Here is a 16581-nt window from a genome sequence, read left to right as displayed (position 1 = left end):
ATACATTTACGGAAGCGATCTCAGCTCCCAGACTTATCTAACTAGGAGACACGAAAAATATTCTTCACGCGCCCATAACTCGGGCTACTCAACAAATCACAATAAGAAACGAATCACTTAACAGTTCATCTACTATCCAGTAGGCTTCTTCGCCACTACCAAGTCGTACAAATACACCTCGCAACACTAACATACTCATCACGTGGATATCCAACCGCCATTCCGGCTAACAAGGACAATAATGAACATATGAGTTCAAAACACTTGCTCACAAAATCAGCACCTCAGTGCTCAAGAAATTGGCAAAGATTTGGCCTCAAGTCCTCCAGACTGGTCTAACTTCAAACTCACTGAGATTACACCTCGCCCCTCGATCGGGGAATCAAAAGCCATCGAGACACATCTGATACTGAGCGCCCGTTGGTGCATACGATCACGCGGAAGGAATTTCAAAAGTTTCTTTTCAAGCTGAATCAAGGACGCACGATAAGAATTCAAGAATGTGAAGTTTTCCTAAAGGTTCGGCAGCCTCTCGAGGATAAGTACAGACGTCTCCGTACCGATCCGCGAGACTCTACTAAACTGGCTCATGACTCGCGAGACCAAGTAACCTAAGCTCTGATACCAACTTGTCGCGACCCAAATCCTGGTCGTGATGGCGCCCAGCACACTACTAGGCAAGACCGACCATTATTCAACACTTAACCCAATTTATTAAAAATAGCGGAAATAAATATCAATTAAGCAAGATTAAAGTACTGAAGATTTTAACAAAATACACAATATAATCTCACTAGGACCCAATGTCACGAATCTGAGCCTCCAGAATATAGAATATCATCCTAATACACGGTATATCCAAAGTCCGATAATGTGGAAATAAAGAGATAGGATAGGATGCGACGTCGTGCAGCTACCTCGATACTCCCAAAGGCTGGATATGCTGATCAACTGGATCTACTGAGCCTGAGACTGCCCTGGATCTGCACACAAGGTGCAGGGAGTAAAGTGAGTACTCCGACCCAGTGAGTAATAAAAGTAACTACAGTCCGAAGATAAGAAAATCCAGTAAATACACAAAGTAAGCTACAATCCGAATATACAGCAACATATGGAACTGAGCAGCTAAACACCAGTATAAATACAAATACATGAATGCAATGCAATGCATATGATGGTACATTCCAGTACCCACTGCGGCGTGCAGCCCGAGCCATCCATATTTATTTATCGTCGACGGCGCTCACTGGGGGTGTGTACAGACTCCGGAGGGGCTCCTACAGCCCAAGCGCAATATCTTGGTCAGTCATTGTTACCTGACCGGTCAGCCATTGTTACCTGACCAATTTATATCATACAGTGCCATTGTTACCACTGTTCAAGTATATCATCCAGTGTCATTGTTACCACTATTTCAAGTATATCACACAGTGTCATTGTTACCACTGTTTCAAGTATATCACATAGTGTCATTGTTACCACTGTTTCAAGTATATCACACAGTGTCATTGTTACCACTGTTTCAAGTATATCACACAGTGTCATTGTTACCACTGTTTCAAGTCACTTTATAATCAGTCCAGAAAATAATATAATAAGCCCCTTGGGCATTTACAAAACAGAAGTTCCCAGCCCGGAATACATTTAAAAATATCATTTAAGTTTTCAACACTTAGAATTATGGCTGAGTTTGCAAAACAGCATTTAAAACCTTGGACTGAAATTAAATGATATGCAAATCATGCTAAGCAGTAATATCAATCCTCGAAGGATTTTACAAATCGGCACAAGGCCCCAAACATGGCATCAAGCCCAGTAATATCAATGAAGTATGTGTATCAATCACCAGTATAGTATAAACATCACACGGGATGGACCAAGTCACAATCCCCAATAGTATCCGACCCTGCACTCGCCATGGAGTGCGTTTCACGCCTCAATATAGCGTTACGATGTGAAAGTCCGGGGTTTCAAACCCTCAGAACAACATTTACATCTATTACTCACCTCAAGATGGCCAAAAGTCTACTCCGCGATGCCCTTTCCTTTCGAATCGACCTCCTCGCGCGTCGAATCTTGCCAAAACCACAAGGAATATATTACAATAGGCTAAGGGAATATAACCCAATCGAAAAGACTCGAAAAATATCGAAAATTTGCAAAACCCGAGCCCCGGGCCCGCTTCTCGAAAAATTACGAAAGTCACATCACCGGATTCCTCGTCTCGCTACGAGTCCGTACATATAAAATTTACCAAAATCGGAGTTCATTTGACCCCTCAAATCACCAAATCTTATTTTCAAATCCCTAGGCCTAAATCCTCAATTTTTCTACAATTTTCATGCTCAAATCCATACATAATTGATGTACTTAACTCAAAATAGGTGGGGATAACTTACCTTCACATTGATGATGAAAATCCCCTCTTGAAGCTCCCCAAAAATCGTCCATACTTTGAAGAAATGAAGAAAAATGAGCTAAATCCGTGTATAAAAAATTTGTCTGTGCTTCGTCGAGTTGTACCTTGCACTTGTGCTATACAAGTTGTTCATCCATAACTTGCTTTTGCTTTGAGGCATTCACATTACCACCTCTCCCACTTCTTGTTGTAACCGCCATCACATGATTATTATTCCCTCCTTTCGGATTCACTACCGTATCACTTGGTAACGCACCCTTGGGACGAGTATTCAATGCTTGAGAGATTTGTCCTAATTGCACCTCCAAGTTCCGGATAGATGTATTATGAGAAGGTAATTGGGCATCAGAATCTTGGTGCTTTTTCATCATTTGCTCGAACATGCTTTCAATTCTCCCCATATAACTCCCAGAAGAATTTAGACCTTGAGAAGGAAAGGGGGGGGGTGGATTGTTCGATTGTTGGTACATGGGGGCCTTTGAAATCCTTGCCCCCGGTTGCCTTGATTCCCGCTATTGTTCCACCCTCCTTGATTGTTGTTGTTGCCCTAATTATTGTTATTACCATTCCAATTCCATTGGTTGCTTTGATTACCCCAATTGTTCTTTTGGTTGTTATTATTCCAATTGCCACTACCTTGTTGTTGATTGTTGTTATTCCAATTACCCCCGCCTTGTTGTTGATTACCCCAATTTCATTGAGGACGCCATTGTTGATTCGAAGAGTTGCCTCTATTCCCTTGGTAGTTACTGACATATTGGACCTCTTCGCTTTGGTCATCATAGAACTCATTTGAATAACCACTACCACCATTGTTGTTTTCATATTGTTCACAATTACCTTGAGGAAGTTGCCCTCTTTGCCTCCTTTTCAACATAGAAACACCTTCCATTGCATTGACTTGGTGCGGGTTTTGGACTTGTTGCAATTGCGCCTTTGCCAATTGATTCATAGTTGTTGTAAGGTCGGCAATAGCTTGGCCATGATCGTGCAATTCCTTGTGCAAATGGATGACCGTGGGGTCACCTTGGGGAACATTTGCTCGGCTTTGCCATGCCGAAGAGGTGTTGGCCATTTCATTAAGTACATCACATGCCTCCTGGTAAGAAAGTTTCATAAAGTTCCCTCCGGCCAATTGGTTCACAATACATTGATTCGTGGTGTTGATGCCCCGATAAAAGGTTTATTGAATCATAGCTTCAGTCATGTCGTTATTAGGGCACTCTTTCACCACTGTTCTATATCTTTCCCATATCTCGTGCAAAGGTTCCGTTGGCTCTTGCTTGAAGGCTAGAATTTCATCCCGAAGAGCTGCCATATAACTTGGAGAAAAGAACTTGGCAATAAATGTGTCCGCCAATTTATCCCATGTTGTAATAGAATGATTGGGGAGCCTTTCTAACCAATCCAATGCTTTACTCCGAAGAGAGAAGGGGAAAAACCTCAATCTCAACGCATCCTCGGACACGTTTGTCTGTTTACTACCCCGAGCATGTATCCACGAATCCCTTAAAGTGCATGTAGGCATTTTGATCAGAGGCGCCCGTGAAATACCCTCTTTGCTCGAGCAAGGTCAACATAACATTTGTGATTTGAAAGTTCCCCGCCAAGATTCGAGGAGGAACAATAGCACTAGTGTATCCTTGATTTGGTAAAACTCTGGGAGCCACTCTCGGTGGTGCTGGAGGAGGGTCTGGAATATTGTTGTTCTCATTTGCATTTACATTGGCATTTCGGCCTCTCCGTGGAACTAGAGGTAAGACCTCATCTTGTTCTAGATCCTCTACCTCCTCCCCCGCTATCGCATTGCCGAAAGGGTCATTTGCATTAAGAGCCATTTGTACCTGATTGATCGACACACACAAAATTAGTAAACAAGAAGGAAAGAGAAGCAAAACACAAAACTAAATAAACAGATAGTCAACACTGTAAGCTCCCCGGCAACGACGCCAAAAAAGTAACCGCTGCCAACTCGACACTGCACTAAGGTAGGAAGAGCGGGTCGCAATAGCTTTTACCCGATATGAGGGTCGGGATCGATTTTCTCAAGGAGCTAGTAGTAGAGTTGGATTGTATGTCTATCCTAGAGATGTGTTTGTACTCCTAATGTCACTTCTAACATTTTTGGGTTTTCAAATTATAACTATTTTTGTAAAACTATTGATTAACACTAAATTAAACTATGAGAATATTGCTAAGTTGTATCTAATGGGAAGACGGGCACTAGGGTCGTGACACTACCTAGGTGGCTAATTGACGGGTAGATGTTACTAAGGTTCAATTGACATAATTGGGACTTATGCTATAACCATTGCACAATTTTACCCACTCTCACACCTCTCCGTAGAGAGAGTGATTTTGCCCAATTGACTCTCTCGAGACCAAATGGGTAGGCAAATTAGACCAAGCAACTAGGGTTCAAGTAGGGTAATTACTCTCTCGAGGTTTAACCCGTTAATTGGGACTATCATTTCTCATGAGTCCACCCCAATTCCTTGTTGGGTCAATTTTTTGGGGTCATAGGCTCTCTTTCTCAAGAAGAGTTAAACCCGCAAAGCTTGAATCAGTGTTTGCAAGCACCAAATCTAGATGAAAACATAAAATCAACCCAAATAGCAAATGCCCATAGTCAATCTAACACTAGATGACAACACCCATCAATTACCCACACTATGGTTGAGCCACAACCCTAGCTAATGGGTTTAGTTACTCATGCTAGATAAAGAAATTGAAGAAATAGATGAAGAACTAAGTATATTAATTAATTGCTAAAATTAAATTACAAGAATCTATGGTAAATGTAAAGCAAAAGTGCCAAAAATGGCTACAAAATATGTTCTCACAAGTGCAGCTCTCTACTGATGTATCTGAATACCTAAAATGGTAAAATCTTCTATTTATACTAGGCTGAAAAAAATTAAGAAAAATACCACTGCAGGGTCAGTGCGGGCCGCATTAAATGGACCGCGGCTGCAGTGGGTTTACTTTTGCTTCTCTGAACTTGAACTCCCCGGACCGCATAGAATGGACCGCAGCCATGGAAGGAGCTGGCGCGGTCCGCGCAAACACGACCGCGGACCGCATGGCACTGACTTTGTAAACTTCATCTCTCTAAATGTCATGACCGCAGACCGCACAAAAGAGTAGTGCGGCCGCAGAGACTTCACCGTGGATCGCGAGATGTGTACCGCGGCCGCGGAGCCTTCTAGCCTTATTCACCAATTCTCTGAACCACCTAGTGCGGCCGCATTCCACTTTGCGCGGTCTGCACTAGGCCTTCTTTTCTTAAATTTCTTGGTCTTTGATACTTGAGCAGGTTTCCCTCCTTTTTGAGCCGATCTTTGACATTTCGTCACATTATCAATCAAACCTACGATCAAGCACAACTTATGAGCCTTTTAGGACTATTTTGTAACAATATATGATCAAAGCATAGGCAAGTGGGGGCATAAAACATGTTAAAATCCTAACTTATCACTGACCCCGCCACTGAACCTTCACTAATATTGCCACCTGCTCCTCAACATAAGATAGATCCTTTTCCAACTGAACTGGACTGAAATCCAACACGTGCGACGGATCGCCGTGACACATCTAGAGCATCGAACATGAAATACTAGATGAACTCCTGCCAAGCTAGGAGGTAAGGCAAGCTCATAAGCAACCTCCCCAACATGCCTTAATATCTCAAAAGTGCCAATGAACCTCGGACTCAACTTACCCTTCTTCCCAAGTCTCATAATGCCCTTCATAGGCAAAATCCGAAGTAGAACCCGCTCTCCAACCATATATGAAACATCATGAACCTTCCAGTCCGCTTAACTCTTCTATCTTGACTGGGCTGTGTGGAGTCTATCCTAAATCACCTTAAACTTCTCCAAAGCATCCTGAACCAAGTATGTGCCCAATAATCTAGCCTCACCCGGCTCAAACCAGCCCACCGGGGATCTACTCCACCTACCATATAAAGCTTCATATGGTGCCATCTGAATGCTAGACTGATAGTTGTTGTTGTAGGCAAACTCCGCCAATGGCAAGAACTGATCCCAAGACCCTCCAAACACAATCACACACGCACAGAGCATATCCTCAAGAATCTGAATAGTGCGCTCGGACTGTCCGTTCGTCTGAGGGTTAAATGATGTACTCAACTCTACCCAAGTACCCAACTCATACTGAACGGCCCTCTAAAACCATTATGTGAACTGAGTAACCCTATCTGAAATGATGGAAACTGGGATACCATGCAGACGAACAATCTCCCGGATATAAATCTCTGCCAACCGCTCCGAAGAATAAGTAGTACACACAGGAATGAAGTGCGCAGACTTGGTCAGTCGATCCACAATCACCCAAATAGCATCGAACTTTCTCAAAGTCTGAGGGAGACCAACTACAAAGACCTTGGTGATCCGCTCCCACTTCCACTTCGGAATCTCTATCTGCTGAAGCAACCCACCTAGTCTCTGGTGCTCATACTTCACCTACTGATAGTTGAGGCACCAAGCTACAAATCCAACTATATCTTTCTTCATCCGCCTCTACCAATAGTACTATCTCAAATCCTGATACATCTTTGCGACACCCGGATGAATGGAATACTACAAACCAGGGGCGGACCCACGTGGAGTCAAGTGGGTTCATATGAACCCACTTCATCGAAAAATAACACTGTTTATATAGGTATATTTTTGTTGTTTTCAGACAAGTAAAGGTATAAATATAATTTTGAACCCACTTAAAACAAGTAAAATGCCTAGCCTGTTGGTAAAGAGGGTTCAAATTTTCCACATGGTCCTGAGTTCGAAACCAACTAGTCACATATGACCTCTAATGTTTTTTTTGAACCCGCTTGATAAAAAATCTGGGTCCGCCACTGCTACAAACTATGGGCCTCCTCTAGAATCAACTCCTGAAGCCCATCAACATTGGGTACGCAAATCCGACCCTGCATCCTAAATAACTTGTCATCACCAATAGTCACATCTCTGGCATCACCATGCTGAACCTTGTCCTTGAGGACAAGCAAATGAGAGTCATCATACTGAGGCTCCCTGATACGATCAAATAATAAAGACCAAGAAACCACACAAGCTATAACCCGATTGGGCTCCGAAAGATCTAATCTCACAAACTGGCTGGCTAAGGCCTGAACATCCATCGCCATAAGCCTCTCCGATGCTGGTAAATAAGCCAAACTCTCTACCCGGCAACTCAAAGCATCAACCACCACATTGGCCTTGCCCGGGTGATACAAAATAGTGATATCGTAGTCCTTCAACAACTCTAACCATCTCCTCTTGCGCAAATTTAGATCTTTTGCTTGAACAGGTGTTGCAAGCTCCGATGATCACTATAAATCTCATAAAGGACACCGTACAAATAATGACGCCAGATCTTCAGTGCGTGAACAATGGCAGCTAGCTCGAGATCATGGACAAGATAATTCTTCTCATGTACCTTCAACTGTCTGGACGCGTAGGCAATCACCATACCGCCCTGCATAAAAACCGCTCCAAGGCCAATCCTTGAGGAATTACAATAGATAGTATAAAACCCCAAACCTGTAGGCAATATCAAAACTGGGGCTACAGTCAAAGCTGTCTTGAGCTTCTGAAAGCTCGTCTCACACTCTTCCATCTACTGGAATGGAGCACCCTTCTAGGTCAGCCTGGTCATAGGGGTTGCAATCGATGAAAACCCCTCCACAAAATGATGGTAGTAACCCGCCAAGCCAAGAAAACTGCGGATCTCTGTAGCTAAGGATGGTTTGGCCCAACTCCGCACTGGCTCTACTTTCTTCGAATCCACCTGAATACCCTCACTCGATAACACGCGACCTAAGAATGCCACAGAATCCAACTAAAACTCACATTTCGAGAACTTAGCATATAACCTCTTTTCTCTTATAGTTTGGAGCACTGTCCTCAGGTGCTGCTCATGATCTTCCCGACTCCGGGAATACACCAGAATATCATCAATAAAGACAAATGACGAACGAGTCAAGATATATCCGGTACACAATGTGCATCAAAGGGATAAAGGCTGCCGGGATATTGGTCAGCCCAAATGACATAACAAGGAACTCGTAATGACCATACCGAGTCTTGACAGCAGTATTCGGGATATCTGGCTCCTGAATCTTCAACTAAAGGTAACATGAGTGCAAGTCAATCTTAGAAAACACTTGTGCACCCTGAAGCTGGTCAAATAGATCATCAATACAAGGCAAAGAATAACGGTTCTTCACTGTAACTTTGTTCAACTGGCAATAAACAATGCATATACGCATAGCCAGCGTCACGGTTTTGGCACCCTTCCACTCAAAGAACCCTTCCACTCAACACGAGGATCTATTGGTATCATTGGTAGGGATCTCTTGGTATCCCTTGGTTTCTCTTGGTAGGGATCTCTTGGTATCCCTTGATATGCTAGGGATCTCTTGGTATCCTCAATATATGCTACGGATCTCTTGGTATCCCAAAGATCTTTTAGTATCCTCAATATACATGTTGGGGATCTCCCGGTATCCTGCACTTCAGTTCCAATCAAAATACGTATAGGGGATCTCCTGGGATGTCGTCCCGTAGTCCCAAAGTAAAACACACAGCAATAACACAAAGAATACTCAATTAAACTCAACTTCATAGCAAGGTAAAAACTGGTAATTTTAACCTAGCATGTTTCACATAATACAAATAAGGCAGTTTAAGCAAATAAAGCAGTTAAGTCAATTAGACATGCTTCTCTAAGCTAGCAACATGCTCAAATTTCAAGTAATATAAGCAGGAAAGGAAAAACACAATTAAAGCTACTTTAGCGAAAATAGGATCTTCAACAATTAGAACAAGTACGCACTCGTCACCTCACATACAAGGAATTTCAATTATCACAATACCAATCCTAAGGGGAATGTCCCCCACACAAGGTTAGGCAAGCCACTTACCTCGAACTAGCTCAAAATCAACCCGAAACCACGTTCTTGCCACGATTACTCAACTCCAAATGGCTCAAATCTATTCAATTCAATTGCATAATGTAAATAACACTTCAAGTAACTAATCCTAAGCTAATATGCGAAATTAGGTAAAATGACCAAAATGCCCCTCGGGCCCACTTCTCGGAATCGGGTAAAATTTACAATTTCAAAATCCTCATACTCTCACGAGTTTATACATATCAAGAACATTGAAATTGGAGTTCAATTGGCCCCTCAAATACCCATTTTAATGTCTCTTAATCTCAAGCCCTAATTACCCATTTTGCACTGTTTTTCGCCAATTGTTCACCACTAATTAAACTTTTAATCACATATAAATGAGTTACGAATTCAAGAATATTACCTCCAAGAATATTGCCCTTTGGTTTCCTCAAAAATTTCCCTCAAAACCTTCAATCCCGTTCAAAAATGGTTGAAAATAAAGAAGGGTCGCGGATTGGCTATTTAAATACTGCCCAGTTATTTAACCCTACGCGGTCGCAGAAACACCTATGCGATCGCGTAAGACAACTCCTCAGAACAATATGATCGTGACCAGATCTATGCGATCGCATAAAGCAATTCCATCACCTCACTGCCACTCCAAGTCCTTCTACGTGAACGCAAAGCTCTCCACGCGAATGCAGTGACCAAGACTGCTCAACCCTACGCGGTCACACTCCTACCTTCGCGATCACGATTCACAAAATCCACCTGTCCTCAACTTACTCTACGCGATCGCGGATGAACTCACGCAATCGCAATGAACAAACCACTGCTGGTAAAATACTAGAAAACCAGCAATCTCCCAAAGACCAAAAGTGCCCGTTTGAGCATCTGAAATACACCCGAGGCCCCTGGGACCTCAACCAAACCTATCAATATATCCCATAACATCATTCAAACTTGGTCCAACCTTCGGAACGCTCAAAACAACATCAAAACACCAATTTAGCATCAGATCCAAGCCTAAGAACTCCAAAAACTCTTAATTTACGCTTTCGATCAAAAAGTCTATCAAACCTCGTCCGAATGACCTGAAATTTTTCACTCACATCACGTTCAACACTACGGAGCTACTCCAACTTCCGGAATTCCATTCCTACCCCGATATCAAAATTTCACTACTGAACCAGAAACATAAAAAATTCAACTTTCGGCATTTCAAGCCTAACTTAGCTACGAACCTCCAAAACACAATTTGAATGCTCCCCTAAGCCCCAGATCATCCAACGGAGTAACGGAACCAACAGAATTCCATTCCGAGTCCGTCTTCACACTGCTTCGACTATTGTCCAATTTCTAAAACTTAAACTCTCATTTGTCCAATTTCTAAAACTTAAACTCTCATTTAGGGACTAAGTGTCTTGAAACTCTTCAAAACTCAAAACCAAACATCCCGGCAAATCAAAATAGCAGAAATAATCATGGGGAAAGCAGTTAATAGGCGATCAGGGCATTAATTCTTAAAACGACCGGCCGGGTCGTTACAAGTTCTTTTCAGGCCCATCTACCGCTGCTGAGGATCGGTGACCCGAGATGTGGATGGTGGGTGCCAGTTGAGTTATGGCTTATCGTCGATGGGTGATGTGGATCTTTCATAGGCGCAGGTATGTTTGTATTACTATTAAATTTAAATTTGTTTTTATCTCATTTATTCGCCATAAATAACTTTATCATTTTCTTATTAAGGCTTATGGGTGTTTATCGGGCGGGCTGGGACGGGCTGAACGAGAAAAATGCCAGCCCATTCGATTAGCGGGCGGGTTGGTTAACGGGCTGGGATAACAGGTTCTTAGCGGGTTGGGAAAATACGGGATTTTTAGGGCCCGTACGGGTTCGGGCTTAGCGGGTTTGGGCAGGCCGGGCTCCAGTTATTTTTTTTAATTAAATTTTACTTTTCTTATTCAATGTTGTTGATAGTTAAGTATTTGTAAACTTTTAAGGGTTAGAATTAAACTTTGAAGTTTAAAGTTTAAAGTTTTAAATTTGAAATTTGTATTTTAAAATTATAAAATTGAAACTAGAAAGTAAGTGGCTACAAATAATTATTTAATAATAGTATAAAACCAATAGGCAATATAAGGAAGAAACTCCGAAGGCTTTCATTTATATTTTTAATACTTCAAATTAATTTGCAAGTTCTTTTTTGATTTTTTTATTTTTGAACTTGCAAATTAAAAGTTTACAATAATTATAAAAAAATAAGAAATAGTACATCTGCTTTGCATCATTTTTGTAAGTTCTTCCATGTCAACATGAGGTTCTTGGTTTCCGGCATTGGTTGAATCGGAACCACAAACCATTATATCTCCAATTTCTTGGTCCTTCTCTTCGTCTACCTCGTCACGACCTTGATTTCGCCACTCTGATCTTATCCAATCTCTGAAGCACACTAGAATTTTCAAAGCGTTGCTGCCCAATGAATGACGAGTATCTTCTAGCTGCTGCCTTGCTTGGCTAAATGCACTCTCTGATGCGACTGTTGAAATCGGCACATTTAGCACGTCTCGAGCCATGGCCGAAAGAAAAGGAAATTGATTTGAGTTGCTCCTCCACCAACCCAGCGGCTACATTGAAGCACACAGGCTGTGGGACACATTGGTTTTATTTTATTACTTTTTTTGTACGCTATGTAAATATTATTTTATGTAAATAATAACAACAATTTTTTATGTTTACATAATATGCGCATTATGTTTTTATTTCCCCGTTTCTTCTTTATTTTAATACTACAACACAAATACAAACATAGCAACTTAACATAATTTAAATTTAGTACAATTAATGAAAACACATGACACGGGAAACATAAAGACAAAGTACTACACTCAACACATACATGTCATTGTTTAGTCACCGCCGCCTATTATTCTCTACCCCAACCACTTAAATTTCTCTTCCAGCTTATTTTTTTCTTCTTCAACCTCTTTTAGTTTCTCCTTCAACTCCGCAATTTCTCGTTTATATTCTCGTTCACAGAAGCATTTAACATTAAAGAAAAACTATTTGAAACATAAGAAAATCCCAAAATGATACAATCCAGCTCAAAACCAAGGTGTCACTAAGTACATGAGCATCTAGATTAGAAAATACAGTCTACTACAGTGTCTAAAGATATAAACTGAAAGTACAACAAAGATAAAGAAGGAGAGTGAAGGCCCGCGAATGCCATGCAATTACCTCGATAATCTCCAAACTCTAGAACCTCGATCAGCAACCATCGCTATGATCGGTATCGCTTGGATTTGCACACGAGGTTTAGGGGGTAACGTGAGTACACCTACTCAGTAAGTAACAAGTCCAAACTATGGACTGAAAGGTAGTGACGAACTCAACCTCAACAGGTATAACAGAAATAAATGTGCAGAAACGTAGGCATGCTTTCAAGTCGAATATACTGCTCAAAACAGTAAAGGAAATACATATCTTAACAGTGTAAGGTATACAACTCAGTATCTTTACATGTTAATGCACAGACTGTATGAAATGCACCATGTGCTCCCACTCTTAATATATTCAATAACCCGGTACTATATATGACCATCCGGCCCAGAGAAATCCAACTCGAAACATATACAACATTGAGTATACGGTACCTAGTACCGAGGAAAAAGGGCAATCCAACCCTGTGGAGAAATCCATCTTCAGGTATCAAGTACTTCGGACAAATCCATGTCCAGGGAAATCCATCCCTCAATAATATCATTCGTGCTCACTAGGGTGTGTTATAGACTCCGGAGAGGCTCCTACAACCCAAGTGCTATCATAATCATTAATATAATCATTGCGGCGTGCACCGATCTCATAACTATCACTCATAACCAGGCTCTCGACCTCACTCAATTATCAATCTCTCTAGTCTCACCCACGGGCTCACAATGTCATGAAAACAAACCCGGAAACATGATATGATGAATCAATAACTAACTAAGACTGAGATATGATATAAAAATGCATGAACATGACTGAGTACAAAATATTAATGAAAATAATGAGATGATAGCAAAGAACGACCACTAAGGGGCCCAACAATACCAGCATAAAGCCTAAACATGATATCTAGCAGGATTATGACTCAATTACTTTATCATATGATGAAAACATGGATATCAACAGGATAGAGTCATTAAACAGTGCCATGGAATCACCCAGGTCACAATTCCCACGGTGCATGCCCGTACGCCCGTCACTTGGCATGTGCGTCACCTCAATACAATTCACATATCCCATAATTTGAGGTTTCGAACCCTCAGAACCAAGTTGGGAAGCGTTATTTACCTCAAACCAAGCAAAATCCTACTTCGTGATGCCTTTGACTCTCAAATCGGCCTCCAAACATCCTGAATCTAGCCACAAGCAATACAATATGATCAATATAGGCTAAAGGAATCAATTCCACAAGAAAAATACCAAATTATAGCCAAAATCTGAAATCGGCTCAAACCCGGCCTCTGGGCCCAAGTCTTGAAATCCGACAAAAGTCATAAAACCCAAAAGCCCATTCACTCACGAGTCTAACCATACCAAATTTACTCAAATCTGACAACAAAATCCCATTCAAAACCTCAAAATTCCATCTCAAGAACACTTCTACTTTTTCCCCAATTTTTCACCCCAAATCACAATTTAGATGATAAAATCAAAAATATAATCATGGGATTTAACCAAAACCAAGTGAGAAACACTTACGCCAATTAACTCCACGAAAATCCTTTCAAGAATCGCCTAAATCCGTGATCTCTAGCTCAAAATATGAAAAATGAGCTAAAACCATTGATTTTGAATTTAACACTGTCTGCCCAGATTTCCTTCTTCGCGAACGCGACCGTCGTCTCGTGTTCACGTAGAACAACTTGTCTGCCTCTTCACTTTACTCTTCTGAACATGACACATGCCTTGCGAACGCGATGATTTACTAGATCCAACCTTTGCGAATCCGACTACCACCTCGCGAATGCATAGAACAAAGACCTGGGGTCCCCAACTACCTCACTCCTCTTCGCGAACGCGACCCTGCTCCCGCGTTTGTGATGCACATGCAGACCACACCTTCGCATTTGCATTCGCGTCCTCTCCTTCACGAACGCAAAGAACAAAATCTCACCACTCAGAAAACACTTTTGGTGAACGCGAGGACCCTCTCGCGAACCCGAAAGAGGAAACTAGAAAAATGCAGCAACAGATATCAGCAATCTCACCAAGGCTAAAAATGATTCGTTAACTACCCGAAACTCACCTGAGGACCTTTGGACCTCAACCAAACATACCAACACGTCCCATAACATCATACGAACTTAGTCGAATCTTCAAATCACCTTCAACAACATCAAAAACTCGAATTACTCACTAATTCAAGCCTAAAGAACTTAGAAATTTCTGATTTCCACAAACGACACAAAAACCTATCAAACCATATCCGAATGACCTTAATTTTTGCACATAAGTCAGAAATGACACCACGAACCTACTCCAACATCCAGAAATCTAATCTGACCCCGATATCAAAATTTCCACTGCCGGCCAAAATTGCCAAAATTCTAACTTTCGCCAATTCAAGCCTAATTCTACCACGAACCTCTAAAACACATTACAGATGCACTCCTGAGTCCAAAATTACCTAACGGAGCTAACAAAACTATCAAAATTCAAATCCGAGGTCATTTACAGATAATCCAACATCCGGTCAACTTTTCCAACTTAAGCTTTCAAATAAGAGACTATGTGAATTAATTCACTCCGAAACCATTCCGAACCTGAACCAACTAACCTGGTATATCATAATATAGCTGAAGAATACAAAAAGAAGCAAGAAATGGGGGAACGTGGCTACAACTCTTGAAACCACCGGCCAGGTCGTTACAAATATCAACAACAACAATGCCCCCGGGCTGTTGCACCCCGTAGTATTATGGTGATGTTACGCTTCGCAGTATTAAATTACGACGATGTTGCACCCTGAAGTATTGTACTTTAAATTTTTTGTAAGGAAATTGACATCAGTCCTAGTAAAAGATTAATTGAAGATTATAAGGATTATGATATTTCACAAGCGATTAGTAAATTCATGAAGGTGAAAGGGGGAGCAAGTCAAAGAAAATGAATTTTGTCCAAGTTTGGCATTTTGGGATAAAAAACGGATCGAGCAATAATACCCGATAATTATGGACTAGTACCATGCGAGGTACCATATGACCACGGTACTATGATGTATAAAGTATATTAAAAAAATAATAAATAGAATTTTAAGTAAGTTGAGATAATTTTTAATTATCCGGGTAATTAATTAATTATCGGGTAACGGGACATTACCCAAATAAGTAGTAAATCATCATATAAGACCAAATCCCCTCTTAATACATATGACTAAGTAGTATTATAATCTAAGGTGGCAACTAAGGGTTAGATACACTACTTCATTTCTGTTAAAATCATTATTTTAATCAAATGGATAATAAGGCAACACTTTGTAACTTGGAATGAGCAACATTACTTCATTCCTAGCTAATTTTGACACTACACTCAAATAAAGGGTTTGGACATTTTCAGAATTCTTACCAAAGTTCCTACACCACTTCCTCAACAACGAAGACTTTTTTTCAATCTAAAGGCTCTCAATATTACACTTAAATACAACCAGAAGTAGTAGAATTAGAGATTAGTAGGAGACTTGTTCAAATTGTTACCATCTTCATGAGCTTCCTACAAAATAGTAGCAAGTGAGAATTCTTCCATCAAATTCAACTAGAATTATTATTAGAAGCTTAACAACGTAACAATTTTACGGTTCTAAAGGAGTACAGTTCGATCTTTTCCAAGAATATTATACGATTTTTTTTCTCCAGGTATGTTTAGGCCCTCCTTTCTTTCTTTTGGAATGATCCAAATTATACTGAAGAAACGAGCAAACACACAGTTCCCATAAATTACTCTATTCATAGAAATAGTAAGGGTGTCTATATTTTGATTCCCCATGAAAAATATTATTATCTTCTGTTCATGAGCCTTAGAATAATACACAGTTGAAAAAGCTTATCCGGAAGGAATATTGAGATTATTACGTATTTTTTATGCATTTCACTCATTTATACATGTGCATTGACCCATGACCAGACAACGTTATATACGCATATATATGTAAATATATGTATATGGGATATGATAAAAGGTTACGACGTTATAT

The sequence above is a fragment of the Nicotiana sylvestris genome, chromosome 8 (assembly GCF_000393655.2).
Source record: "Nicotiana sylvestris chromosome 8, ASM39365v2, whole genome shotgun sequence".
Classification (NCBI taxonomy): Eukaryota; Viridiplantae; Streptophyta; class Magnoliopsida; order Solanales; family Solanaceae; genus Nicotiana; species Nicotiana sylvestris.
This window is presented reverse-complemented; position numbering follows the sequence as displayed.